This window comes from Heptranchias perlo, unplaced genomic scaffold (assembly GCF_035084215.1).
Source record: "Heptranchias perlo isolate sHepPer1 unplaced genomic scaffold, sHepPer1.hap1 HAP1_SCAFFOLD_44, whole genome shotgun sequence".
NCBI classification, from domain to species: Eukaryota; Metazoa; Chordata; class Chondrichthyes; order Hexanchiformes; family Hexanchidae; genus Heptranchias; species Heptranchias perlo.
In genome coordinates, this window is record NW_027139453.1 from 11,434,361 (window position 1) to 11,461,833 (window position 27,473).

Here is a 27,473-nt window from a genome sequence, read left to right on the forward strand (position 1 = left end):
CTCAGCTTGTTCTCTCTTTCCTGACATGTGTAACTTCTCAGTTCCATGACATTGTTTCAGAAAACTGTCCACGATGCATTCTAGAAATATATTGCCTCCGTGTCCCAGTCTATATGAAAATTAAAATCTCCCTTCATAACTGCTTTGCCTTAGCTCCACTGATCTCCGTATTTCTGTATTGGGTCAATACTTCCTGTTTGAACTATTTTTTTCATCAATTGAAATCTTTTTATGCCCCAGTTCATCTCAGTTGGTTGTGATCTCCAGTGTGATCGAGACGTCTATGGGTTCAGGCTCTGCACAGCAACTTGATTCTCTGATCTGGGACTGACAGCACACCCAATTTTAATCAGGCACAGAATGATCCGGGACTGACAGCACACCCATTTCAAACAGGCACAGAGTGATCTGAGACTGACAGCACAGCCCTTTTAAACAGACACAGAAAGAACTAGGGACTGACAGCAAACCCATTTCAAACAGACACAGAATGATCAGGGAATGAAAGCACATCCCTTTGAAACAGGCACGTAATTAGTGAGCATTTCAATTTCGGAGAAGGTGAGAACGGATTAACTGTAGACATTTGACATTGTATTTGACAAATTTGAGACAGCCTTGTTGAGACGTGACTATACAGGTCAATGGATTGTAACATATGCGGCATATATGGGTTTTCAGAAGGTATTTGATAACGTGGCTCACAGGAGGCGTCAGTCGTTTGGATTAAGGGCAAATGTAGCCGCCCGGATGGACGGTCGATAATGTGTATTTTTCTCCATTGTTGTTCACAGACCGAACACTGCGATCACTGAGTTCTGGACAAAGTCTGCCGGTTACCAACTGATCCAGTTTAAGAAATTCTACCGGGACAGACTAGAACAGGCAGCTGAAGAAGGGGTGGACGGAGACAGTTCGTTGACAACATACGAGAGGCATTCCAATGGACAAGAACATCAGGTAAGTGGGAGGGGACAGGATGAGTTTGGATTATTTAAACATCACAAAACTAACAATATATCAGATCTTAGAATCAGAGAAGGGAACAGAAGAGAAACATACCAAACTGGAAAGAAATGGGTCAAACTGCAGTTATTGTGAATCTGAAACAATGAAAGGAAGAGGTGAAAATACCCAGCGGATCGGTCAGTATCTGTACAAAGGACAGGGTGACGGTTCAGGTATAACTCTAGTGTGGACTGAAAACAAAGTGAAACAGTTTTAGTGGAACTGGGAAAAGGACAGAACGGAGGCGACAAACAGGAGTTAGAGGGAATTTCATGCTTTCACTGACCTGGAATCTATTTCAGGATATTGAGGAATTGAGAGATGACAAAAATTTCTGCGGAGTAAATGAGAGACATTTCAAGAACAAAAATGTTAAAATGGTTAAAATGCCTCAGACCGAACATGGAAACGAATCAAACAAACAATGGGGAGCGCGAAACCGAGGCCGTGCCTGGTTTTGTTCTCCCCCATTCATCACCGGGGGTTAATTCTGCCTTCAGCGGACTCACAATCCGGGCAGTGGAACTTGCGGTGGAGCGTCACTCCCCGGGAGAGCACTTTAGGAAATTGCATGCAATCAGCCCATAATATTCTGTCAATTACTTTCCATGGTATCGAAGTAAATGGAAGTGAAAATGTGACAGGGTTTGTAATGGACGGTCGATCTGACACCACCTGCTGAAGGTGGAAATCTCGGCCTCCGAGTCATAGAAACATAGAAAAGATGAGCAGGAGTAAGCCATTCGGCCCTTCGAGCCTGCTCCACCATTCAATATGATCATGGCTGATCGTCTATCTCAATACAATATTCCCGTTTGTCGAAGTTTTTACAGTCCGCTTTTATGTTCCTAGCTAGTTCACTCTCATTCTCTATTTTCCCTCTTAATCAATCTCTTGACCATTTTTTTCTCCGTTCTAAACTGTTCCCAATCCTCTGGCTTGCTGCATTTTCTGGCAAAATGTTATGATTCCACTTTGCATCGCATCCTAGCCTTAACTTCTTCTGTTAGCCATGGTTGGGCCTTTTGTCCTTTTGTCTTTTTGTGCCAGAATGGAACGTATAACTGTTGCAATTCATGCATTCGTTCCTCAAAAGTTAGACATTGCCTATCCACCGTCATGCCTTTTAATGAAGGTCTCAAATCTATCACAGCCAACTCACTCCTCATACCTTCGATTTAGTACCCTAGTTTCGGATTGCACTCCTTCACTTTCTATCTTAATGAAGAATTATATCATGTTCCGATCACTCTCCTCTAAAGGACCCCGCAGAACAATTTAATGAATTAACCGCTTCTCGATTCACCATACCCAATCTAGGATAGCCTGTTCCCGAATTGGCTGCTCAACATATTGGTTTGAAAAACCATCTCCTGCACACTCCAGGAAATAATGCTCCACAGTATTATTGCTAATTTGGTTTGGCCAGTATATATGCAGATGAAAGTCACCCATGATTAAGTGGGGATTGAGGGATATGGCGGAAAGATGTCTTCAGGTGATTGAGGGATATGGGAGGTAGTTGTGGATAGAGGATTTTTTTTTTAATGTGGAAAGTTGGGGTTGAGTGATACGGGGAAAAGTTGTATAGGTCGGGATTGAGGGATATGAAGATAATGTGGGTAGGTGGTGTTGACGGATATGGTGAGAGGGTGGGTAAGTGGTAATACTGGATTGAGTGAGAAGGTGGTTGGGTGTGTTTGAGTGATCTGTGGAGATGGTGCGTCGGTGAATTTGTGGGATACGGAGGGAAGGTAGTTTGGTGGGGATTGAGGGCATTGCCGAGAAGTTTGCGGAGGTGGGATTGAGGGATAGGAGGCTAAGGTGCGTATGTGTTGATTGAGGTATATGGGGATGTGGTTCGTTGGGATTGACTGACATGGTGAGAAGTTGGGTAGATGGGTTTGAGGGATTGGGACAACGTGAGTAGTTGGGGATTGAATGATATGGCGTGAAGGTGGTCATGAGGGATATGGGTCGAAGCTTGGAAGGTGGGGTTTAGAGATTTGTTGAAAAACTGCGTAGAAGAGTTCAGGCATTTGGTGAGTCGATGGATATGTGCAGATTGAGGAATATTTGGAGAAGATCGGTAAGTATGAGTGAGGGACATGAAGAGAAAGCAGTTAGGTGGGGATTGAGGGATATGGTGCACAGAAGTGTAGGTGGTGATTGAGAGATGTTTTGAGAATGCGGGTAGGTGGGTTTGAGTGTTATGGGGAGAAGGTGTGTAGATGTGAATTGAGGGATATGGGTAGGTGTGTCGGCCCGATTGAGGGATATGGTGAGAAGTTGGGTGGTTGTGGATTGAGGGATATGGTGAGAAGTTGATTCGGTGGAATTGAGGTATAAGGAGCTAATATGGGTTGGTGGGGATTGAAGGAATTGTTGTGAAGGTCGGTAGGTGGGGATTGAGGGATAAGTGGGGAAGGTGGGTATGTGGGCATTGACGGATGAGATGAGAATGTGAGTAGGTGGGGTTGAGGGATATGTGTAGAAGGTGCTTCAGTGGGGATTTAGTGAAATGAAGGGATGGTGGGTAAGTGGGGGTTGTGGGATATTGTGAGAAGGTGGGTAGGTGGGGTTGAGGCATGTGGAGAGAAGGTGTGTAGGTGGGTAGGTGCGATTGAGGGATATGGCGAGAGGTTGGGTGGGTGAGGATTGTGGTCTTTGGGGATGTGGATAGGAGTGTCGGAGGAATCTGGTCTGAAGATGGCAGGTGTGGATTGAGGAATATGGGGAGAAGATAGGTCGGTGTGAGTGAGGGATATGAGGAGAAGGTGGTTAGTTTGGGATTGAAGGATATGGTGGGAATGTGTGTTGTTCGGGATTGAGGGGTCTTATGAGAATGTGGGTAGCTGGGGTTGAGTGTTATGGGGAGAAGGTGTGTAGTTCTGGTTTGAGGGATATGGGAGGTGTTTACGTGGTATTGAGAGATAAGGTGGGATGTTGTGTCCGTGGGATTGAGGAATAAGGTCATAATGTTGGTAAGTGGGGATTGAGGTATTTGGGGGTAAGATAGGTAGGTGGGGATTGAGGGACACGGGGGATGATGGGTAGTTTGGAGTTGAGGCATTTTGTATGAAGATGGGTAGGTGTAGTTGAGTGAAATGGGGAGAAGGTGTGTCGGTGCGGTCGACCGATATGGTGAGGAGTTGGGTAAGTGTGATTGTGGGAAATGTTAATAAGGCGGGTAGGTTATGATTGAGAGATATTGTGAGATGGTGGTTATGTGGGGTTGAGTGATCTTGGTAGAAGGTGGGTAGGAGGTTGTGAGAGATATGGAGGAGAAGTTGGTTAGCCCTTTGTGAGGTATATGTGGAGAATGTGTTTAAGTGGGGATTGATGGATGTTGTGTGAATGTGTGTAGGTGGGGTTGAGTGATATGGGGAGTAATTCGGTCGGTGGGGTTGATGGATATGGTGAGAAGGTGGTAAGTTTAGTTGAGGGATATTGTGAGAAGGTTTGGGTGGTTGTGTTGAGTGATATGAGGAGCAGATCGGTAGGTGGGAGTCCCTCCCACTTTCCCTGTCCCCCTCTCTCTACCCCTCTCTCCATCTCTGTGTCTCACTCTTCTCGCTCTCTACTCGTGCTCTCCCTCTACTCGCTCTCCAGACCCTCTCTCTCTCCCTCTCTCTCTCTCGGCCTCTCTCTCTCTGTCTGTCACACTCTCCTCACTCTCTGCACGCTCTCACGCTCGACTCCATGTCTCTCCCACTTCCTCTCTCTCTTCTCTCTCTGCCTCTCTCTCTACGCTCCTTGTCTCATCCCCATTTATTACTCTTTGTCTTCCGCTTCTCTGTCTCCCCTGTTTCTCTCTCTTTCTTTATCTGTCTGTCTCTTTCTTTCTCCCTCACCACCACCATCTCTCTCTCTCTGTATTATTCAGACTCTCACAGTCTGTCCGCCTCTCTCTCTGTCAATCCCCCCCCCCCCACATCCTCATAATCCCTCTCGGTGTCTCTCTGCCTCTCCACTGTGTCTCCATCATTCGTTCTTCACTCTTTCCCCTCACTCTCTCCCCCTACTCTCCAACTCTCTCCCTCTCCACGTCTACTCTCCACCTCTCTCAATCACGAACTCTCTCCCTTTCTCTATATCTCACCTTCAATTTCAAGCTTCCCCTTTACTCTTCCTCTTTGCCTCTGCCACTTTACTCTGTGCGACTGCACTCTGTGCGACTACAAACTCTGACCCAGCCCCATCTCTCTGTCTCTCTTTCTCCCTATCTCTCGCCCTCTGACCATCCCCGTCTCATCCTCTCTCTATCTGTCCCCCCCCCTCTGTCTCTCTCCCTATACTCTCTAACTCTGTCCATTTCTCTCTCCCTCTGACTCTTTCCCTCTGGTTCTCTCTCTTTCCCGGTCACTTACCCTCCACTCTCTTTCTCTCTCCCTTTCTGTCCGAGTATATCTGCATCTACACTTCTATCTCTGTCTCTCATCGCTCTCTCTCTCTCTCTGTGTCCCTCAATCTACACTCTATGATCTATCCCCGTCTCTCACTCTATGTCTATCTTGTTTCTCTGCCTCCCCTGTTTCTCTCTCTCTGTCTGTCTGTTTCTCCCCCTGTCTGTCCCTTTCTTCTCCATCACCCGTACAATTTATCTGTCTCGATTATGCTTACCCTTACAATCTGCCTGTCTCTCTGCCACTCTCAAAGTCGTCATTCTCCCTCTCTCTGTTTCTGTCTCCCGGTCTCTCTCCCTCTAATCTGTCTCTCCTTCTCCACTTTCCATCTCAAATCAATTGAAGCAGCAACAAGTGGCTATTGTTCCGCTGCCAACAGCTCACAGGCATTTCCAAAACATCTCCTTCTGTCTCTATTTACTTATCGCTCCTCTCTTTCTCGATATACTGTTCCTCTAACTCTATCTCTTTCTCTGTCTGTCTCTGCCTGTCTCTCTCGTGTTCTCTCTCTCACTCCCTCTACTATCTCTTTCTCCCTTTACGCTCTCTCTTTCTCTTACCCCCTGCATGCACTGTGCAGCACAGAAACAAGCCATTCGTCCCGATGAGTCCATGCCTTTGCTTATGCTGCAGATGATCCTCCTTTCACGCTTGTTCATCGAACCCAATCAACATATCCTTCTATTCCCTTTTCCCTCGTGTGTTTATCTAGCTTAATCTTAACAGCATCTTTGCTCGTCGCCTCAACTCAAATGTGGTAGCGAGTTGCTCACACTCACCACTCCCTGGGTAAAGGAGTTTCTCCTGAATTAATATTGGATTTATCAGTGACCAGCTTCGATTTATAACCCCGAGGTCTGCTCTCACTCGCGGGTGAAATCATCTTCTCTCCGTCTGCCCTATCAAACCTGTCATTACACTTAAAGACTTCTATCAGGTCACTCCTCAGTCTTTTCTTTTCAAGCTTGTTCTCTCTTTCGTGACAGTTATATCCTCCCCGTTCTGTTATATTGTTTCAGTGAACTGTCCGAGGTGCACTATAACGCAGACAATGGGAAAATTGAAATCTCCGTTCATAACGGCTTTGCCTTAGCTACAGGCTCCTCTGATCTCCGTATTTCTGTGGGGGCTCAATTCTTCCTGTTTGAAGTATTTATTTCATTAATTGAAAGCTTTTCATGCCCCAGTTCCCCTCAGTGGGTTGTGATCTCCAGTGTGATCGAGCCGTCGACGGTTTCAGGCTCTGAACAGTAACTTGAGTCTGTGATCCAGGACAGACAGCACACCCCTTTAAAACAGACACAGGATGATCCTGGACTGACAGCACATCCCTTTAAAACAGGCACAGAATAAACCGGGACTGACAGCACATCCCTTTAAAACAGGCACAGAATGATCCAGGACTGACAGCACACCACTTATAAACAGAGACAGAATGATCCGGGACTGACAGCACACCCCTTTAAAACAGGAACAGGATGATCCTGGATTGAGAGCATACCCATTTTAAACAGGCACGGAATGATCCAGGACTTACAGCACACCCCTTTTAAACAGACACAGAATGATCCGGGACTGACAGCACACCGCTTTTAAACAGTCACAGAATGATCCGAGACTGACAGCACCAACATGAAAATGCTTCTCCGATGCTCTGTTCTGAGTGAATTTCCTTCCAAACTTTGCATTTATAATTCGCTCACAGTCTAAAATAAAGAGAGCAAACTGCGCCATCAATAAAAAGAACGTTCGTGGTCCTTGCAGGGATGAAACCTGCACCCTTTGTGGCATTAATATCACGCTCGAACCACCTGAGCTAAATGTCACTCGCTCTGTTTGTCTCCCCTGTTTATTTCATGTCTCCCTGACTTTTATTTTCTCTCTCTGGCCCTGTGTCGGTCTCTCTCCTTATCACCCTTATCTTTCTCTGTCTTCCCCTCTGTCTCTGTTTCTCTTCTTGTGCTCACCTTCTCTCTCTCTTACCCTGTCTCATCCTGTCCTCTGCCTCTGCCTCACTGCTCTCTCTCTCTCTTTCTCACCTAATTCTCTCTATGTCTCTCTCTCTCTCCTGCTCTCTCTCTCACGATACTCGTTCTGTCTCTGTCTACACTCTCTCTCTTTCTTCAGCCCAATATTGTCTCACTCTCTATTTCTCCTCTCTGTGATAATAAAATAATTGTCAAAAGACCTCGGGGAAATTTGAACACATTTTTTCACTGACGTTTGTTATGATTTGGAATGCATTTCCTGAAAGAGCGGTGGAACCACATTCCACAGGCACTTTCAAAAGGCAAGTGGGCATATCATTGAAGAGGACTAGTTTGCAGGGTTATGGGGCAAAATCTGGGGTGCAGGACTAAATTGGGGAGTTCTTTCAAAGAACCAGCACAGTCATGATGGGCCCAATGTATGCTAAGATTCCAGAAATACTTAGACTGTACAGCTGAGAAACAGGCCATTCGGCACAATAGATACATGTCGGGGTTTATGTTCCACACGAGCCTCCCACCACCCTTCTTCATCTAACCCCATCAACATATCCTATTCCTTTCTCATCTCATTGAAACATATAGTATTCTGAGGGGACTTGACAGGATTAATGGACTTGTCAGGATAGATGCACTGACTGGCGAATCTGGAACAATGGGGAATAGTCATTCCCCATTCCCCAGATAAGGGGTCGGCCATTTCAGACCGAGATGAGCGCACTCGGTTTAACATCTCATCCAAATGACGACACTTCAAACAGTGCAACACTCCCTCAATACTGACCCTCCGACCGTGCGGCGCTTCCTCAGTACTGCTCCTCTGACAATGCAGCATTAACTCAGTACTGACCCTCTGAGCGTGCAGCGCTCCCACAGTGCTGGCACAGGATATTGTCGGCCTGGATTAAGATGCTCAAGTCTCTGGTGTGTGTGGTGTCCGAGAGAACGACCTTCTGACTCTGAGGACAGACGCTACCTCCTGAGCCCCGGCTCATAATGACGATGTCAGGTTATTGCTTGACGAGTCTGTGGGACAGATCTCCCAACTTTGGCACAAGTTCACAGTCGTTAGTGAGAAGGACTTTGCAGGCCCGTCTGGGCTCGGTGCGCCTGTCTGATACCGAGGCCATATTTCAGAGGGCAGTTAAGTCAACCAGGTTAGTGTGGGAGTTGATTCAGAGTTTGAAGGAAAGTTTGAGTATCAGGAACAAAATAGCTCTTTATACCCCTTCAGAAACTGGAATACTCCTAGGAGTGATTCTCAATCTCCAAACTCACCTTAATGAAAGGAGTATATTCTGAACTCTTGAGAAGGTGGGTAGGTGGGAATGAGGGATAAGAGGAGAAGGTTGGTAGGTGAGAGTGAGCAATATGGGGAGAAGATGGATTGGTGAGATTAAGGAATATGTGTCGAAAGTGGGTAGGTTGGAATTAGGGATGTGGGGAGAAGGTTTGCTAGTTGGGGATTGAGGGATATGGTTGGAAGGTGGGAAGGTGGGTAGGTAGGGATTGAAGGATATCTTGAGACGGTGTTAGGTCGGGATTAGCGATTGGGAGAGAAGGCTTGCAGTTGGGGATTAAGGGATATGGGGGGGAGGCGGGTAGGTGGGGCTTAGTGATATGGGGAGAAGGTGGGCAGTTGTGGATTGAGGGATATCGTGAGAAGGTGCATTTTAAGTAACGTCATAAAGGAGGAGAGTGTCTGTAACCTTCTACTCTCTCTCTTTCTGTCTTCCTCACGTTACGCTCCTCTCTCTCCTAATGACTCTGTCTGTACCCCCTCTTTCTCCTTCTACTCTCTCTTTCTCTCTTTCTCACCCTACTCTCCTCTCTCTCTATCTGTCTCTCTCGTACTCTATCTGTCTGTACCCTCTCTGTCTCCTTCTACTCTCTCTCTATGTCTCTTCCTCACAATTGTCTCCTCTCTCTCCTACTCCCTCTCTCTGTACCCTCTCTGTCTCCTTCTAAACTCTCTCTATCTCCCGTCCTCACCCTACTCTGCTCTCTCTAAGCTGTCTTTCTCATACCATCTACTCTCTCTCTCTGTACCGCTCCTCTGTGAGATAAAACATCATTCGCAAAATATCTGGATGGGGAATGAGGAAACATTTTTTCACTGAGGTTTGTTATGAGATGGAATACAATACCTGAAAGAGTGGTGGAACCACATTCAATAGGCACGTTCAAAAGGCAATTGGACATGTCTTTGAAGTGGATTAATTTGCAGGGTTATGGGGAACACGCTGGGGTGTGGGACTAAATTGGGCAGTTCTTTCAAAAAGCTAGCACAGGCGAGAAGGGCCGAATGTTTGCTAAGATTCCAGAATTACTTAGAGTGTACAGCTCAGAAACAGGCCATTCAGCCCATTAGGTCCATGCCGATATTTATGCTCCAAACGAACCCCCTCCCATCCTTCTTCGTCTAACCCTATGAACAAGTCCTTCTATTCCTTTCTCATCTGATTGAAACATATAAAATAGAATATTAAATTCAGAGGGGGCTTGACAGGATAGATGGAGAGAGATTGTTTCCACTGGCTGTCGAGTCGAGAACAAGGGGGAATAATCTTCAGTTAAATGGCCGGCGATTTAAGACCGAGATGACGAGGAATTTGTTCATTCAGAGGGATGTGAATCCTTGGAATTCTCTACCCAGAAGGCTGTGGATGCTCAGTCGTTGAGTATATTCAAGACTGGGAATGATAGATTTTTGGACTCTCGGGGAATCAAGGGATTTGGGGATCGGGCGGGAAAGTGGAGTTGAGGTGGAAGATCAGCCATGATCTGATAGAAAGGCGGAGCAGGCTCGAGGGGCCGGATGGTCTACTCCTGCTCCCATTTTTTATGTGCTTATGTTCTTTATGTCTCTTGTGTTTATCTAGCTTCCCCTTAAACGCATCTTTGCTATTCGTCTCAATTACTCTTTGTGGTACCGAGTTTTACATTCTCACCAGTCTCGGGCAAAGAATGATTTCCTGAATTCAATATTCGATTCAATTCGATTTAGTAGTGACTATCTGATAATAATGACCCTTGCTTCTGGTCTCCCCTGCAAGTGGAAACATCTTCTCTAGGTACACCCGATCAAACACATCATTAATCTTAAAGACCTCTATCACGTCACTGCTCAGTCTTCTCTTTTCCAGAGAAAAGAGCCCCAGCTTTTTCTCTCTTTCCTGACATGTGTAACCTCTCAGTTCAATGACATTGTTTCAGAAAACTGTCCTGGATGCATTCTAGAAATGTATTGCCTTTGTGTCCCAGTCTATGTGAAACTTAAAATCTCCCTTCATAACTGCTTTGCCTTAGCTACAGGCTCCTCTGATCTCCGTATTTCCGTGTAGGGTCAATACTTCCTGTTTGAAGAATTTGTTTCATTAATTGAAAGCTTTTGATGCCCCAGTTTATCTCAGTTGGTTGTGATCTCCAGTGTGATCGAGCCGTCGACGGGTTCAGGCACATTCGCAGACATACACATACACAAACATAAAGGTATACAGTCATTGAAATTTAAAGCACAGAAGGAGGTCCAATCGGCTCATTGTGCCTCTGCCGGCAGGTAAAGAGCTATCCAGTTTAATCCCACTTTCCAGCAGTTGGTCCGGAACCCTGTAGGTTGCGGCACTTCAAGTGCTCATCCAAGTGATTTTAAATGAGTTGAGTGTTTCTGCCTCAACCACCCTTTCAGGCAATGAGTTCCGGATCCTCACCACCTTCTAGGTGAAATCTTTTGACCTCAACTCCCCTCTAATCCTTCTACCAATTACTTTAAATCTTTGTCCCCGGCACAGACATCTCTGCTAAGGGAAATAGGCAATCTCCATCCACTCCATCCAATCCCATCATTATATTATACACCTCAATTAAATCTCCCCTCAGCCTCCTTTGTTCCAATGAAAATAACTCCAGCCTATCCACGCTTTTCTCATAGCTAAAATTCTGCAGCCCTGTCAATGTCCTAGTAAATCTCCTCTGTTTCTCCCCAGTGTAATCACATCTTTCCTGTAATGTGTGACCTGAACTGTACGCAGTAACCAAGCTGTGGCCTAAACAATGATTTATACAGTTCGAGTATAACCTCCCTGCTCTTGTATTCTATGCCTCTGCTAATAAAGGAATGTATTCCATATGCCTTCTTAACCACCTTATCTACCTGCCTGCTACCTTCAGCGATCTGTGGATATGCAATCCAAGGTCCCTTTGTTCCTCTACACTCTCAGTATCCTCCCATTTATTGTTTATTCCCTTGCCTTGTTTGCCTTCCCCAAATGCATTATCTCGCACTTCTCTGGATTAAATTCCATTTGGCACTTTTCTCCCCACCAACATGGCCAATTTTTGGATTACCTGCCAACTTCTTGATCAAGCCCCCCACATTCAAGTCCAAAACATTAATATATACCAGAAAAAGCAACGGGCATAGTACTGAGCCTTGCGGACCCCCACTGGAAACAGCCTTTCAGTCGCAAGAACACCCGTCGACCATTAATCTTTACTTCCTGCTACTGAGCCAATTTTAGATCCAATCAATCACTCTCCCTTGGATCACATGGGCTTGTACTTATTGACCAGTGTGCCATGTGGGACCTTGTCAAAAGCCTTGGTTAAATCCATGTACACGAGATCAAACGCGTTACCCTCATCCACCCTCCTTGTTACCGGCTCAATAAATTCAATCAAATTAGTCAGACACGACCCTCCCTTAAAAAACCCATGCTGACTGTCCTTGATTAACCCATGCCTTTCTAAATGACGGTTTGTTATCCTTCAGAATCGATTCCAATAATTTGTCCACCACCGAGGTTCGACTGACTGGATATATTAGTCCATCTATCTCTTTCTCCCATTTTAAACAATGGTACCGAGTCAGCAATCCTCTAATCCTGTGGCACACAGCTATAGCCAGGAAGGATTGGAAAATGATGGTTAGAACCTCAGCTATTGCCTCCCTTTTTTCTCTTCACAGCCTGTAACACATTTCGTCCGGGGCTCGTGATTTATCTACTATCAAAGATGCCAATCACCTTAATATTTCCTCTCTCTGACTATGTTTATCACATCCAATATTTCACACTCCTCCTCCTTAACTTCAATACCTGCATCTTCCCTCTTCTTTGTGAAGACAGAAGCAAAGTATTCATTAAGAACCATACCCACATTTTCCACCTCCACATATAGGTTGCCTTATTGATGTCTAATAGCCCGTACCTTTTACTTAGTTATCCTCTTGCCCTTTATGTATTTATAAAACACTTTTGGGTTTTCATTAATTTTAATTGACAGTATTTTTCTTTGCTTTCCTAATTTCCTTTTTAATTTCACCTATTTAATTTAATTTCACTTTCTATACTCCTCTAGGCTTTCTGCAGTATTGAGCTCTTGGTGTCTGTCATAAGCTTCTCTTTTTTGCTTTATCTTTTGTAAACAATTTTACAACACCAATTTATAGTCCAGCAATTTTATTTTAAATTCACAAGCTTTCGGAGGCTACCTCCTTCGTCAGGTGAACGATGTGAACATCGTTCACCTGACGAAGGAGGGAGCCTCCGAAAGCTTGTGAATTTAAAATAAAATTGCTGGACTATAACTTGGTGCTGTAAAATTGTTTACAATTGTCAACCCCAGTCCATCACCGGCATCTCCACATCATTGCTTTATCTTAGCCTGGATGCTCCTTCTCATTCAGGAGGCTCCAGATTCGGCAGTCCCAGCCTTTATCTTTGTGGCAACACGTTTACTCTGAAACTCTTTAATCTCTCCGTTTAATGGCTCCGACTGCTCTGACACTGATTTACCTTCAAGTAGCTGTTTCCATTCCACTTTTGCTCATTCATTTCTCAGCTTAGTAAAATTGGCCTCAAAGCAATTTTGAACTTTAACTCGTGTTCTATCTCTCCTCCACCCTACTTCATCTAACCCTATCAGCATACCCTTCTATCCATTTCTCCCTCGTGTGCTTATATAGGGATTTAAATGGGATTTCGTTGTCCTTGTAGAAGAATCATAGAAAGTTAGCATGCAGGTACGACAATCAATTAGGAAGGCAAATGGCATGTTAGCCTTTCTTGCAAGGGGGTTGGGTTAAAATAGTAAGGAGGACTTGCTGCAATTGTACACGGCACTGGTGAGATCACACCTGGGGTACTGTGTACAGTTTTGTTCTCCTTATCTGAGGAAAGACCAAGTTGCCTGAGAGGAGGTGAAACGAAGGTTCACAAGGTTAATTCCGTCTCCCTAGATTCATCTTTGTTTGTGGAAATACGCTTGGCAGAATAGCAGGTATTGCTTGCCAGCTATTCAAACATTTCAGATCAAATTAGAAAATGAACAAACAGATTCAGTTACAGAGACGGACTGTCAAAAATGATGAAAAACAAGGTCCAGAAGATTTACAGAGAGAATCAAATCAGAAGCATGTATAATTCCTGGATAAAGAAGAGGGTGCATATGTCACTTGAAGATGGAAGGTAATAAAATTAGTTCAGGAATCGAGGTTGGATGAGAAGTGGGGGCAGAGGTGCGGCACAACTTAGAACCAAATGCAGGCTTCCCTCTCGAGCAATGGCAAAGTCTTCCAGGACCACAGGCCACTGGTGGGCCTTGCACATCCTGAGCAGCTCATTTGCGAACTAGGGGTGCAGAAACTGTGATCAGCTCATGCAATGTGTTCAGAGTTCAGGCTGGGATCAGTGTGAAATTGTTTGTGTTTGGATAGTCCTGTTGCATCAGGGATCTTAACTTAGAAAGAAGACAAGGACAGAGAGAGAAAGTGAGTAAGTGAAAGGCAGCTAGGAAACAGTGACAGGTGGAAATAAGAGAGAGAGAGACTGAGAGAGAGCGAGAGAGAGAAGTGAGGGTAGGAGAGAGAGAATGAGGCAGAGAGATAGAAAGGAGGGAGGGAAGATACAGCAGCAGAGATGGAAAGGAAGAGAATGAGGCAGAGATAGAAAGAGGAGAGAGAGACAGGAAATCGACAGAAGTGGCGAGAAACAACGAGGCAGAGAGAAGAAAGATGGACGATACAGATGGAGTGATGGGGAATTAGTGCGAGGCAAGAAGAGGGAACGTGAGATCGAGAACAGAGGAAGGCAGGAAGTGTAAGAGAGACGAGGCAGAGTGAAATAAGCGAGAGGTAGAGAGAGAGTGATTGAGAGAAAGAAAAGAGAATCCCCGTAAAGGTGAATGAAAGAGGGAGAACGAGGCAGGGAGTGACAGGGCGAGAGATAAATAAACAGAGGCAGAGAAATCAGAGGCAGAGAAAGAAAAGCATAGAAAGAAATAAAATAAGTCAAAGAGGGAAAGAGTGAGATAAAACGAGACCGAGGGATTTGGCAGAGGCAGGGAGAGAGAGACGGAAGGTGGAAAAGATTTTGTCCCTGCTTCCTTACACAGGTAAATATTTCTTATATTTTTTATTCTTCTATAATAAGAGCGCAGTTGGATTATAATCACAGATTTTGAACCCATAACATTTTGCTCAATAAGTATTGATTTTGAGACAGTTACTGATGTCAGAGCAGGTTCATCCAACAGCATCGAGTTATACTGCCAGCGACACATGGGTCTCTGGTCAATAGCCCTCTGCGTTGACACATCAAACTCTCCCAGGGCAGGTACAGCAAGGGTTAGAAGGAGAGTAAAGCTCCATTTACACTGCCCCCATCAAATACTCCCAGGGCAGGAACAGAACGGATTAGTTACAGAATAAAGCTCCCTCTACACTGCCCCATCAAATACTCCCAGGGCAGGAACAGCAAGGGTGAGAAGGAGAGAAAAGCTCCATTTACACTGCCCCCATCAAATACTCCCAGGGCAGGAACAGCACGGATTAGATACAGAATAAAGCTCCCTCTACACTATCCCATCAAACATTCCCAGGGCAGGAACAGCACGGGTTAGATTCAGAGTAAAGCTCCCGCTTCAATGTCCGATCAAACAATCTGATGGGCCTGATGCAATGCGCGTCTCCTTCCAATCTTGAATCTTGAACGGTCAGAGAGCTGACACTCTGGGACACCTGTCTTATCTCAGTAACTTTCTGAATGTGTGATTAGGCACTTTCAGAGATTCCCTGCTGTGGTCTCCTCTTCCCATTACCTACAATTCCCACATCTTCCCGCAGCCTCATAAGACCCCTGAACACCCCATCCTCGGACACAATGATCCAAAAGAGAAACAATACACGGATATGAAGCTGTGATCAATGCAGTGAGATTTATTTCTGAGCACAGCCCATTATTCAGACAGCAGTAATACAGGGTCAGGGGTTGTGGGATCTACACACTCAAATAGAGCCTGCTCCCCGTGAACGAAGGTTTCATTCAGTGAGAACTTGGAGAGCTCGGGCTGGTGAGAATCCATCACTGGATCTTTCTCTCGTTCGGTCCACAACATTGTAACCCATCGCCGCAGAATTTCGGCAGAGTCTCCTCGTTTGTGTGACAGGATCCTGTACGACACATTCCGACAAGAGGGCTGCATCTGTCGTTGGCATCTGAAATCCAAAATGAAGAGTTAATTAATTGACCGTTCTGGACATAGAGGGAGGGAGAACAATGAGAAAACATGAAGCCGAGTCTGTCCGTGTTACTTGGACTGACTCTGGACCACACATGAACCTCAGCTCATTTGTACTTCATTAAACCTCACCCTGACCCCTCCCCGACCGGTAGAGACTCACTCTTTGTTCTCAAGGGCAGCCCAATAGTTTTTCCACAGAATGGAGCCAACCGTTCGTGCTTTCTGAGACTAGAGACAAAGAAAAGAATGATCTCACATTTATATGGAGCCTTTCCCGTTAACAGAAGGGCCCGAAGAGTTTCACAGACAAAGGATTATTTCTGAAGTACCGACACTGCTTTGTAACCAAATTGCTCACAGCAAAGTCCCACAAACAGCAAATGAGATTTGACAGTGTGGGGAGTTTCTGGTGATGTTAGTTGAGAGAGTGATGTTGGTCCAAGAAACCAGGAGAACTCCCAGCTCTTCAAATAATGCGATCAAGTGTTTCCTGACCAATGAACAGGTAGACAAGGTCTCCTTTTAACGATTCATTCAAAAGATGACACCTCCAACAGTGCTGCACTCCCCCAGTGCTGGGCTGTATGTACTGGAGTGGGACATCAGCCCATAACTTGTTCACTCAACTCCCAACTGAGGTAAACTGACACCCGGCTCCTGAAAATTGATAGTTTCACCGCTTGACTCGTCCACTTATTTAGTGTCCTCATATCCTGATCTCTATGAAGGCTGCAGAATTATTAGAATTCAGAAACCTATTTTGAAACCCTTTTGATCCAATCCCCTCCCCTCATGTTATGAAAATCTGACTCATCTCTGGGGATCGGTTCCTCTGACGCCTCCAGTATCGATCCCAATTCACGATTCTTTGTCTGTGGGTCTGAGCAGCGAGTGTGGGGGAAAGGGACTGAAGGAGCTCCCGTCCGCACACTCACATTTTACAGCAGGTAACACTGATCGGTAGCAGGAACTGTGAGTTTCCCCCTCCATAGTCGCTGGGTACTGAAGCCAATTACAGACTTTCCCAAACAGGTCAATTCTCCGGCTGAGATCCGGTAACTCGGCACTGGCCAGTAATTTGTGCTGTAATTCTTGGTCTTTTTGGATCCTCACACAACACCCACCATTCCCACTCCCCGCTCAGGTACCGACTAAACAATCGGACGATTTTCCTGTGGAACTGGTTCAGGTTAAATTCTTCATTCATTGTTACAATATTACAATAATGTTCATTTAAGCAATCAAACCGTGAGCTTCAGTCAGAGAATAAAATAGTTTAAACAAAAATTGGTATTGAGAGATCAAATAAACTTACTTTTTTCAAAGAAAGAAGATCCGATACCTATAACACTTCCACTGAACAGATGTCGAGCAGTGATGGACTGAGTCAGCACCAGGAATACAAATACCAAAATTAGAACTTTCGCCATCTTCTGCTGAGTTCCTCAGAGTCAGGATCAGACGGCTGGAGTTCACAAATTTTGTATCTGGTCTTAGAGAGTTTGCTGTATTTATAATCACATAAAAGGGGAGTGACTCTCTGAAAAGATCCTGGGAAAAGGACTTTCCCTTCTGTATGACGGTGGATCAGTTGGCAGCTTGCCTCAGTTGGCAGTTCTCTATCTTTCAGATCACAAGGTTGTGTTTTTGGCCCCACTTCAGGGTTTGAAACATGAGCTCATCTGACAGGTTGTACCAGGTACAAAAGCAGGACATTTAATGGTTAACTCCACCCCCACTATTGCTTCCACAGGAGCTCTAAATCTGCCCCCTCTCTCCTGTTCCCTCCTCGTGCCCTTTAATATACCACTTAAATTGATCTCAAATCCACCGAGCCCACTTCAAGCAGTGATGGATTAATTCAACACCAGGACTCCAAAGAACGAGAGCAGCGATTTCATCAGTTTTGGCAAGGAGTTTGCTGCATTTTATCATCACACACACGGGGACTGACCGGTCTCTGAAAATATCCTGGGAAAAGTTGCTTCCATCCTGTGTGACTGCTGATCAGTTGACAGGTGGACTAAGCTGTCAGTTATTTATCTTTCAGATCACAAGATTGTGAACTTGGACCCAACTGAAAGGCTTAACATGTGAGTTCCGCTGACAGGATGTGCCAGGTAGACGAACAGGGCATTTAACCCATCAACTCCAACTACAGTATTCTCCCCACATGAAGCCTGCATCGAGCCCCTCGCTCCTGCTTGCTCCCTGTGCCCATGAGTATTTTCCAGCCTGATCGCTCTTCCACCGTTGAACAGGCACAGAATGATTCGGGACTGACTGCACATCCCTTTCCAATGGATACAAACATAAAATGATCCGGGACTGAGAACGAACCTTTTTAAAAGACATCGACACAAAATGATCCGGTATTGAGTGCACAATCCTTTTAAATCGACATCGACACAGAATGATGGGGGATTGAGTGCACATCCCTTTTAAAAAAAACATAGACACAGAATGATCCGGCACTGACTGCACACCACTTTTAAACAGACATAGACACAGAATGATCCGGCACTGACGGCAGACCCATTTTCAACAGATACAGAATGATCCGGAACGACAGGACACCAAGATTAAACAGACAGTGACACATTATGATCCAGGACTGATGTATATTATTGACCTGAACTTAGGTAAACAGTATATAATTTAAAGTTTTCAGCAGACAAGAAACTCAGAAACGTGGTAAACAATGTGGCGAACAGTAATAGTCTTTAGGAGGACACAGAGAGACTGGTGAAATGGGTGGACCCATGGCAGATGTAATTTAACACAGAGAAGTGCAGTGAGACATTTGCTGGAAGAATGAGGAGAGGCAATATAAATGAAATCGTACAATTTTAAAGGGCGAGCAGGAACAGAAAGATCTGGGGGTATATGTGTACACATCTTTGAAGGTAGCAAGACAAGTTGAGAAGGCTGTAAAAAACATATGGGATCCTGGGCTTTATTAATTGAGGCATAGAGTATGAATGCAAGAAAGTGTTGCTAAACATTTATTATACACCGGTTAGGCCTCAGCTGGAGTATTGCGTACAATTCTGGACACCACTCTTTAGGAAGTATGTCAAGGTCTTGGAGAGGGCACAGTCGAGGTTTTCCAGGATGATACCAGCGATGAGGGACTTCAGTTCTGTGGAGAGATGGGAGAAGCTAGGATTGATCTCATTAGAGCAGAGAAGGTTATGGGATACCTATGGAGGTATTCAAAATAATGAGGGGTTTTGATAGAGCAAGTAGGGAGAAAGTGTTCACTTTGGCAAGTGGGTCGGTAACCAGAGGTAATAGATTTAAAATAATTGGCAAACGAACTAGAGGGGAAATGAAGAGATTTTTTTCACACGGAGGGTTATGAAGATCTGAACGCATTACCTGAAAGTTCCTATCAGGCTCGATAGGACCTTTCAAAAGGCAATTGGACATGTACTTGAACAGGACTAATTTGCAGGACAATGTGGAAATAGCTGGGAAGTGGGATTAAATTGGACAGTTCTTTCAAAGAACCGGCACAGGCCCGACGGGACGAAGGGCCTCGTTCTGTTCTGTAAGAACGTATCATTCTATGATTCTCTAAACCTGCAAACTTCTTTGATCTCTATTTGACATCATCAGGAGGCGTTTACCATTCTTTGTGTTTCTGGACTTCTGAAGTGTTGTTGAACTGTGAGACAAAAGTTTCCTGTAATTAGTGCGGGAGGAAGCTATCAGTGTAAATATCAGATATACACGTGGATGGTTCACTGGGTACCGTGGGAACCAGATACACTGCTCATTCCGGTTATTTGTCCAGCAGAACAGAGCGACCATTCTCTTCAACTGTACTCAGCAGAAGGAAAATGAAACAAACTGAACTGTTCTGTTATCTTCTTCTGGTTTATGCCCACTCATAGAGAACGTGACCTAGAGAGAGAGACTGAGAGATTGGATTGGCTTTTTCACTTTGTAATCGATTATCCTTTGTATTTATTGTAAGAGGCGGTTCCATCCCTAACGTCCCGTGCCTGACATTCTCATTGATACTAAGATATGTTGCAAAATAGTTTCTACCAATTGCACGTTGCAGATAAAAGCTGAACATCGAAAACGGCTTTGAAACCAGTTTCGCTTCGCACCCTTGAGTAGGAGATGGGTTGCTGGTTGTAAGGAAATAAGTTTGTAAAATCAGCCCTTCAGAGCAGTATCGGTGAAATGTGTTCTGGACACATTCTATGAGATGCCTGTTGTACAATGAAGGGGCGCTTGCACACAGTAATTCCAGAATCCTTACCTTGTTTTCTCCCGAACTATTACAAATCGCGCCCTCGGATATTTTTTCCTTAAATTCACAATGAATAAATATCACTGAGGTAATAAAAAGGCCCCGCGATAAAGCGAACCCAGGATGTCCTATTTATTAAACAAGTGCTTTGACCAGCTAAACCACGGCGCCAAATCACCGAGATCGATCAGCTACCACACAGCAGAGAAGGTTGGTTTGAGGAGTATCCTCATCGCTTCTCTTGCCTATTTCCAGCAGGTTTCCCGATACTGCCAGTGTCTCTCGCTCTGTTTATCTGTGTCAATGTGTGAGTTGATTCTAATTTAAGACGCCTGCTTGTGTTTGTTTCTCTTACGAAATAAATGAGGAGATCAGAGAATTCTCCTTCTGACACTGGGGAACTAATGAGACAAATTTATAGCAAGATATTGTTTATTATGATGCAGCAAAGAAAATCTGCCATCTTGAATGATTTCGGTTCAGTTTCCTCCAAAAATAAACTGTGACCCCCAACCTATTTCCAACACAGCGCCTTTAAGTTGATGCCAGACACGCTATTATTGAACCTCAGGCTGTAGTCAGCGCACTGATGACCTTCAAGTTTCTATGGGCTCTTCAGGCACTTCGTGTGACACAAGAGCTTTCCAATCCCGTCCAGCTCCTGGAGACGGAGACATCCGTCAGAAGCAGCATTCGCCGCTAGGGGCGATATCGCGCTCGAATTAATCGCCTGCCGTCAGCGGAAGGCAGCAAATCCAAAACAAAGCATTGCGGGCAGCGTCTGGAAAACAGTTAACCGTTCAGTGTGCAGACTTTCGTGAGAGCTCCAAACAGGACCCGGGGAAGTTTTAAACTGGGTATGTGGATATGACTGCGCTTTTGCTTTATAAAATATCGGAGTATACATTTGAGTATGACGTTTATAAATGAAGTATGGGTATGAATGAGTGTGAGGTTTATATTGAAGAGTGGGTGTGTGTGAATCGGTTAGGTTCACCCTAACGCAAACCCTAACTCTAATGTTTATAGCAACGTAGGAGCAGAAGTAGTTGATTCAGCCCCTCGAGCCTGTTCCATCATTTTATTGGATCATGGCTGGCCTGTGTCTTAACTCAATCTACAACCTTGGTTCCCGAACCCGTCGTACGCTTGCCAAACAAAAATCTCTCAATCTCAGTCTTGAAATTTTCAGTTGGCCCAGCCTCAACAGCTTTTTGGGGCAGAGTGTTTCAGATTTCTAGTCCTCTCTGTGTGAAGAACTATTTCTTGACATGAACCCTGAACTGCCTGGCTCTAATTTAAAGGTTATGCCCCCTTGTTCTTGACTCTCCACCAGAGGAAATATTTTCTCTCTATCTAAACGATCAACTCCTTTAATCATCTTAAACACCACAATATTTAAGGGAATGCAAGCATCGTATGTGGATTCTGTCCTCAAAATTTAACCCTATTAGCCCCAGTAATATTTTGGTGAAACTGCTCTGCACCCCTTCGAAGGTCAGTATGTCCTTCCTGATTTGCGGTGTCCAGAACTGAACACAGTACTCGAGATGTGGTCTATCCAGAGTTTTATATAACTTTAACATCACTTACACCCCTTTATATTTTAACCCCCTTGAGAAAGAGGCCAATATTCCATTAGTCTTTTTTATTATCTTTTGTCCCTTTCCACCAGGTTTTAATGATTTCTGTACTCGGACCCCCAATTCCCTCTGCTCATCCACAGTTCCTAGCTTCTCGTCATTTAGATAATATTCCGATCTATCAATCTTAGTTCCGAAGTGGATGACCTCATAATTCTCCACGTTGAACTCCATCCAAAACAATTTTTTTCCACGTAATTATCTACCAATATCCTTTTACACATTTCTGCTCCAATCTACACTATTTACTGTACCACCTGACTTGGCATCGTCAGCAAACTTGGATGTCCATCTCTCCATTCCTTCATCTAAGTTATTTATAAATATAGTGAAAAGCTGCGGCCCCCTCTCAAATCTGTGGGTGCCACCTCTCGTCACATCCTGCCAATTGAAGCACACTCATTATCCTTACTCTATATCATCTACATCTTAACCAATTCGCTATCCCTGTCAATAGTTTCCTTCCAATTACATGCATTCTCATTTTTGTTAACAGTCTCTTTTGAGGAACTCTAACGAATGCCTTCTGGAATGCCATATAAATAACATCAACAGACACTCCCTTATTTACCACATTGGTTACATACTCAAACGATTCAACGAGATTCGTTAAACATGACTTACCCTTTAAAAAGTCATGCTTGCTCTCTCTGATCAGTTCATGTTCGTCCAAATGTTCAATCTCTCTGTCTCTACTAACATATTCAATTAACTTCCCCATAACAGGTGGTAGACAAATAGACTATAATTTCCTAGTTTATCTCTCTCACCATTCCTAAATAATGGAGTGACATTGGCAATTTTCCAATCCAAGACGAAACTTCCTGAATCAAGAGAGATGTAGAAGATCATGATTAAAGCATCTACAATGCCCTCGTCTGTTTCTTTTAATACCCTGGGTTGGAAACCACATTGAGATTTGTGTGTCTTTCGTCTCGTTATTTTTTCCATTGCATTCTTTTACTCCTATTAACGACAGAAGGCGGCTGAAACGAGTACGATATGGGCGCTGAGAAGGAATTCTACTTCCCAAGGCTGGATCACACCCTGCAGGAGCTGGTGGAGATTTGAAAGACTTTATATAACACAAAGCTAGTATTTATGAAACGGTGCCTCAAATATCTCCATCGCCAGGAAGGGCGAACTGACCATCAACGACCTCGAGGCAATAAGGTAGCACATTCAGATCTGGAGGCTGCACGTTAAAATCACGTCGGGGTCACCGTTACCTTTATACTAGATGTGTGTCTGGATAAATCGAACCGCCTCACAATAAACACAGTCGACTTTAAAACTTTAGCGGACGAGTTTGGGGAACGATGTATGTGATCCTCACATTAATGCACTCGTACAAAGTTGGGGAGAAGTTTGTGTGAATGATTTACTGGGAAATCTTCAAAACATTTCGAAAATTCTCCCGCTCACGAACAAAGAAACACAAACTGACGAATTCATTCCTTCAGAAACAACAGGTGGAGAATCACAGACTGCAGCTCAACGAGATTGTGAGAGCGTCATTTCGCTGCGTGGTGTAGATGGTTAAAGTGCCAATAGAAACATATTGACAGAAGTGGGCCAATTAGACCTTCGAGCCTCTTCCGCCATTCAAAGTCGGGGAACACTTCAGCAGTCAAGGACATTCAGCCACCGACCTTCGGGTAAGCATACTCCAAGGCGGCCTTCGAGACACACGACAACGCAAAATCGCCGAGCAGAAATTGATAGCCAATTACGCACCCATGAGGACGGCCTCAACCGGGATCTTGGGTTCATGTCACGGTACACGTATCCCCACCAGCGAACAAATGTTATCTGTTTTTAATGTAACGGGGCATTTGCTGTCTTTCTCTTCCTTCCGGATGTCTCTATGTTTCTGCCTCTCTCTCTCTCTGTTTTTTTTTGGTTGTTTGTATATTCGGTGGCCTTGTAGGTAACACCTCTCTGTCTGCACACTGTGATTGCCTTGGCAACGGGCAGTTGGAAAGACTGTCTGTAATCACCAGGTATTGTTCTGTGATTTATAAATGCGAAGGGTTCGAGGATTTCATTTCCACAACATTCACCTGAGGAAGGAGGAAGCCTCGGAAAGTTTGTGAATTTCAAATAAAATTGTTGGACTATAACTTGGTGTTGTAAAATTGTTTACAATTGTCAACCCCAGTCCATCACAGGCATCTCCACATCATGGCCATTCAATGAGATCGTGGCTGATCTGTGACCTAAATCCAAATAGCCCCCTTAGCCCAATATCCCTTAATACCTTTGGTTAACAAAAATCTACCAATCTCAGATTTAAAATGAACAACAGAGCTCGCATCAACTGCAGTTTGTGGAAGAGAGTTCCAAACTTCTATCACCCTTTGCGAGTAGAAATGCTTCTGAACTTCACTCCTGAAAGTTCTTTCTCTATTTTTAGGCGACGTCCCCTATTCCCAGACTCAACAACCATCAGAAATAGGTTCTCTCTATCTAACCTATCAGTTCCCCATGATGTCTTGAAATCTACGATCAAATCACCACTTAATCTTTTAAATTCCAGGGAATACAACTCCAGTTTGTGTAATCTCTCCTCGAAATTTAACCCTTGTAGTCCAGCTATCATTTTTTAAATCTACACTGCACTTCCTCCAACGTCAATATATCCATCCTAAGGTGCAGTGTCCAGGACTGAAGACAGAACTCCAGGTGTGGTCTAACCAAGCCTTTGTATAGCTGCAGTATAACTTCTACCCCCTTGTATTCTGGTCCTCTTGATATAAAGGCCAGCATTTCATTCGCCTAATCGATTATTTTCTGTACCTGACCATGACATTTTAATGATCGATGTACATGGATCCCGAAGTATATTTGGACCTCCACTGTTTCGAGCTTTTTATCATTTATAAAATATTCTGATCTATCCTGTTTTGTTCCAAAGTGGATGACCTGACGTTTGCTTACATTGAAACCAATTTGCAACAGTTTTGCACATTCATTTAATCTACTAATATCTTTATTACTTGATACTTCCATTTACGTTGCTTACAATGCTTTGTGTCATCAGCAAACTTGGATATGTGGCTCTCTATCCCGTCATCTAATTCGTTAATAAATACAGTGAGCAGTTGAGGTCCCAACAAAGGTCCCCGCGGGAAACCACTCCTCACATCCTGCCAGTTTGATAAACTATCCGTTATCCCTACTCGCTGTCTCCTGCCGCTCAGCCAATTCCCGAACAAGGTCAATAATTTGCCCTCAATTCCATGGGCTTTAACTTTAGCCAACAATCTCTTATGAGGGACTTTATCGAATGCCTTCTCGAAGACTATATAAACACCATCCATCGACATTCCCCTGTTCAACACTTTAGTCACATTTTCAAAAATTCAATCAGGTTCGTCAGGCATGACCTATCCTTTACAAATCTCTGCTGTCTCTCTCGGATCAGCTGGAAATTTTAAAGATATTTAGTAGCTCCATCCTTAATTAGAGTATCTAGTCATTTCCTGACAACAGATGTTAGGCTAACTGGTCTATCATTCCCAGGTTTCCCTCGCTCACCTTTCTTAAACAGCGGAGTGCAATGTGCAATTTTCCAATCTGAAGAAACGGTTCCTGAATCGAGAGAACTTTGCAAGATTATATTTAAGGCATCTGCAATATTCTCAATTACTTCCTTTAAGTCCCGGGGATGGCAACCTCCTGGTCCTCTGGGACTTGTCACTCATTAGTGCCATTATGTTATTCATTACTGTTAATGTGCTTACACTCTTCCTATGCTTAACCCCATGGATTACCACAACTGATTCTGTGCGCTCATTTATTTTCTGATCCCGGAAACGAGAAGAAGATATGGGCAGAGATCTATCACTGGAGCTTCCAGAAGAACAAACGCTTTTTTCCTCTGAGTCACTATTCTCTGCTTCTGAAATACGGACTGTTTGCCCCATAAATGATTCAGAGTATAACCGTATTTCGAACTATTGTATTTAATTATTCAACTTGCAGCACTCGGACAAATGTTTCTCGCCCTTTGTCCTGGATTCATATAACTTTTCATTTGGAACCTAATATGTTCTTGATTTGTCTTTCTCTCCTAGACAGGTCCCAATACTCTTAATACAATGAACGTTAAAGATTCATTATTACTCTGATCAGCAGGTGTTGCTATGGTAGGGGAGAAAACACTTCTACTGTTAAACCAGCAATTTCCCTTTTCCAATTTCTCCTTTTCATCTGGTAACGATTCGTGGTCTATTGTCTGGTATATTAATAACCGCTTCATAAAATCTCAAAGCGCTACCGATTTAGCAATTCATTCGACCAGAGCCTTTTTTTTGTTAGTCAAAATTTCTGCTGGAACCTCAACATTTTCTACGTTGGAGTTGGGCCCATGTTTCGCTTCTGTTGTCAATTTGTGGGAAGAGTCTTTCCAAGTCTCAAATTCCTCTTTAAAGTCGCCATATCTGTACATTAAAGCTTTAATTTCAGCTTCAATTAGCAGTGTCTTAGCTGCCACTTGAAGTCAAATCAGTTCGATTGCTTTTCTAAAAATCACAGAATGCCTGAAAATTGTATTCTACATCTCCTGATCCTTAATTACAAAATAAGATATCTCAGGATATCAAAATTAAGATTTCTAGTTAAGAATCAAAAACATTATGATGTGAAAAATTAGGATGACCGCATTCTCCACCAAAACTAGGGAGGAGCAAAAAGCTGCAATGTGATTTTACACTTTAATTTGGGGCAATGATTTTTTATCTCCACGTGGTTTATTTTTATTTTGAATTTAATGGGCTTTTTCCCCGAAAGAGCTTCAGGCACAAACAAAGGCTTTCAAAAAAAACAATAATTTATTATTAATACATTGGGAAAATTGATATTCGAATGTTAACAACATGTTGCATGGGGTTTATGCCTGATTGAGAATCGCTTCAACAAAAATAAAACGATACATTCTGAATTCCCAAAATGCATAACCGTTTGGAAATCAAATGTCGATCTTAGATTAATCCCAGGACGAAAGTTATATCCTGATGGTTGGCTCAAGCTTGCCGGGAAGATTCTGGGTATTTTGAGGGATACCGTTGTAGAGTCGCATGTCTTTCTCTTGTCGCCAGGTCATCTGCTTCACAGACAATCTGTGAACCTGCATTGAGGCACCAAGCTGTGTGGTAGCGAACAGTCATGAATAGTACAACTGTGGTGGTGCGGGCAGGAAGCGAAAGGTGAAGTCGGGGCAGTCTTGGTGGATCTGTGCCTCTCCGCACTCACTTTCTGGTCAGCTTTTAAAGACCTTTTTAACACAGATTCAAACCACTGGGGCGGTGATTTGTCAACAATAGGTTCGTACTAATAGAGCCACGATTGATTGGCACTTCACTTGTTTTCTCTGAGGGTCCACAATGTAACCAAGTTCAGTCGGCAGGTGTTCAAACTACCTCCAACCCTCCTGGGATTGTTCTTCTTGTTGTTATCCTTTGCTGTGTGTATTTTACAATGGGCCATTAACAATCCTTTTAAAAGCCCGTCCACCTTTTAAGAGACCCTTTCCTCCAGACATGCTGAAGCCGATTTAGTATCAGGATTTCGTTTAACAGATGATTTTTTTTTTACTGCACAGCGCATCTGGGAAACTCCCGCAATAAATAATGGGCCG

The 27,473-nt window shown here is 44.0% G+C and overlaps 1 long non-coding RNA gene across 12 annotated transcripts in view; it reads left to right on the forward strand.

Moving 5' to 3' along the window:
- The window catches only part of LOC137312936 (uncharacterized), a 142,194-nt gene extending 118,239 nt beyond the window's left edge, over positions 1 to 23,955 (forward strand). For 9 of the 12 annotated variants that reach the window (XR_010960928.1, XR_010960938.1, XR_010960926.1 and 6 more), the window contains 2 exons: positions 795 to 960; positions 22,812 to 23,955. This is a non-coding gene — a long non-coding RNA (uncharacterized lncRNA). Of the gene's footprint in view, positions 1 to 794; positions 961 to 17,972; positions 20,968 to 22,811 lie in introns of those variants that run through there. The other 3 variants (XR_010960931.1, XR_010960930.1, XR_010960932.1) reach the window with 3 other exon arrangements.
- The last annotated feature ends 3,518 nt before the right edge of the window (positions 23,956 to 27,473 follow it).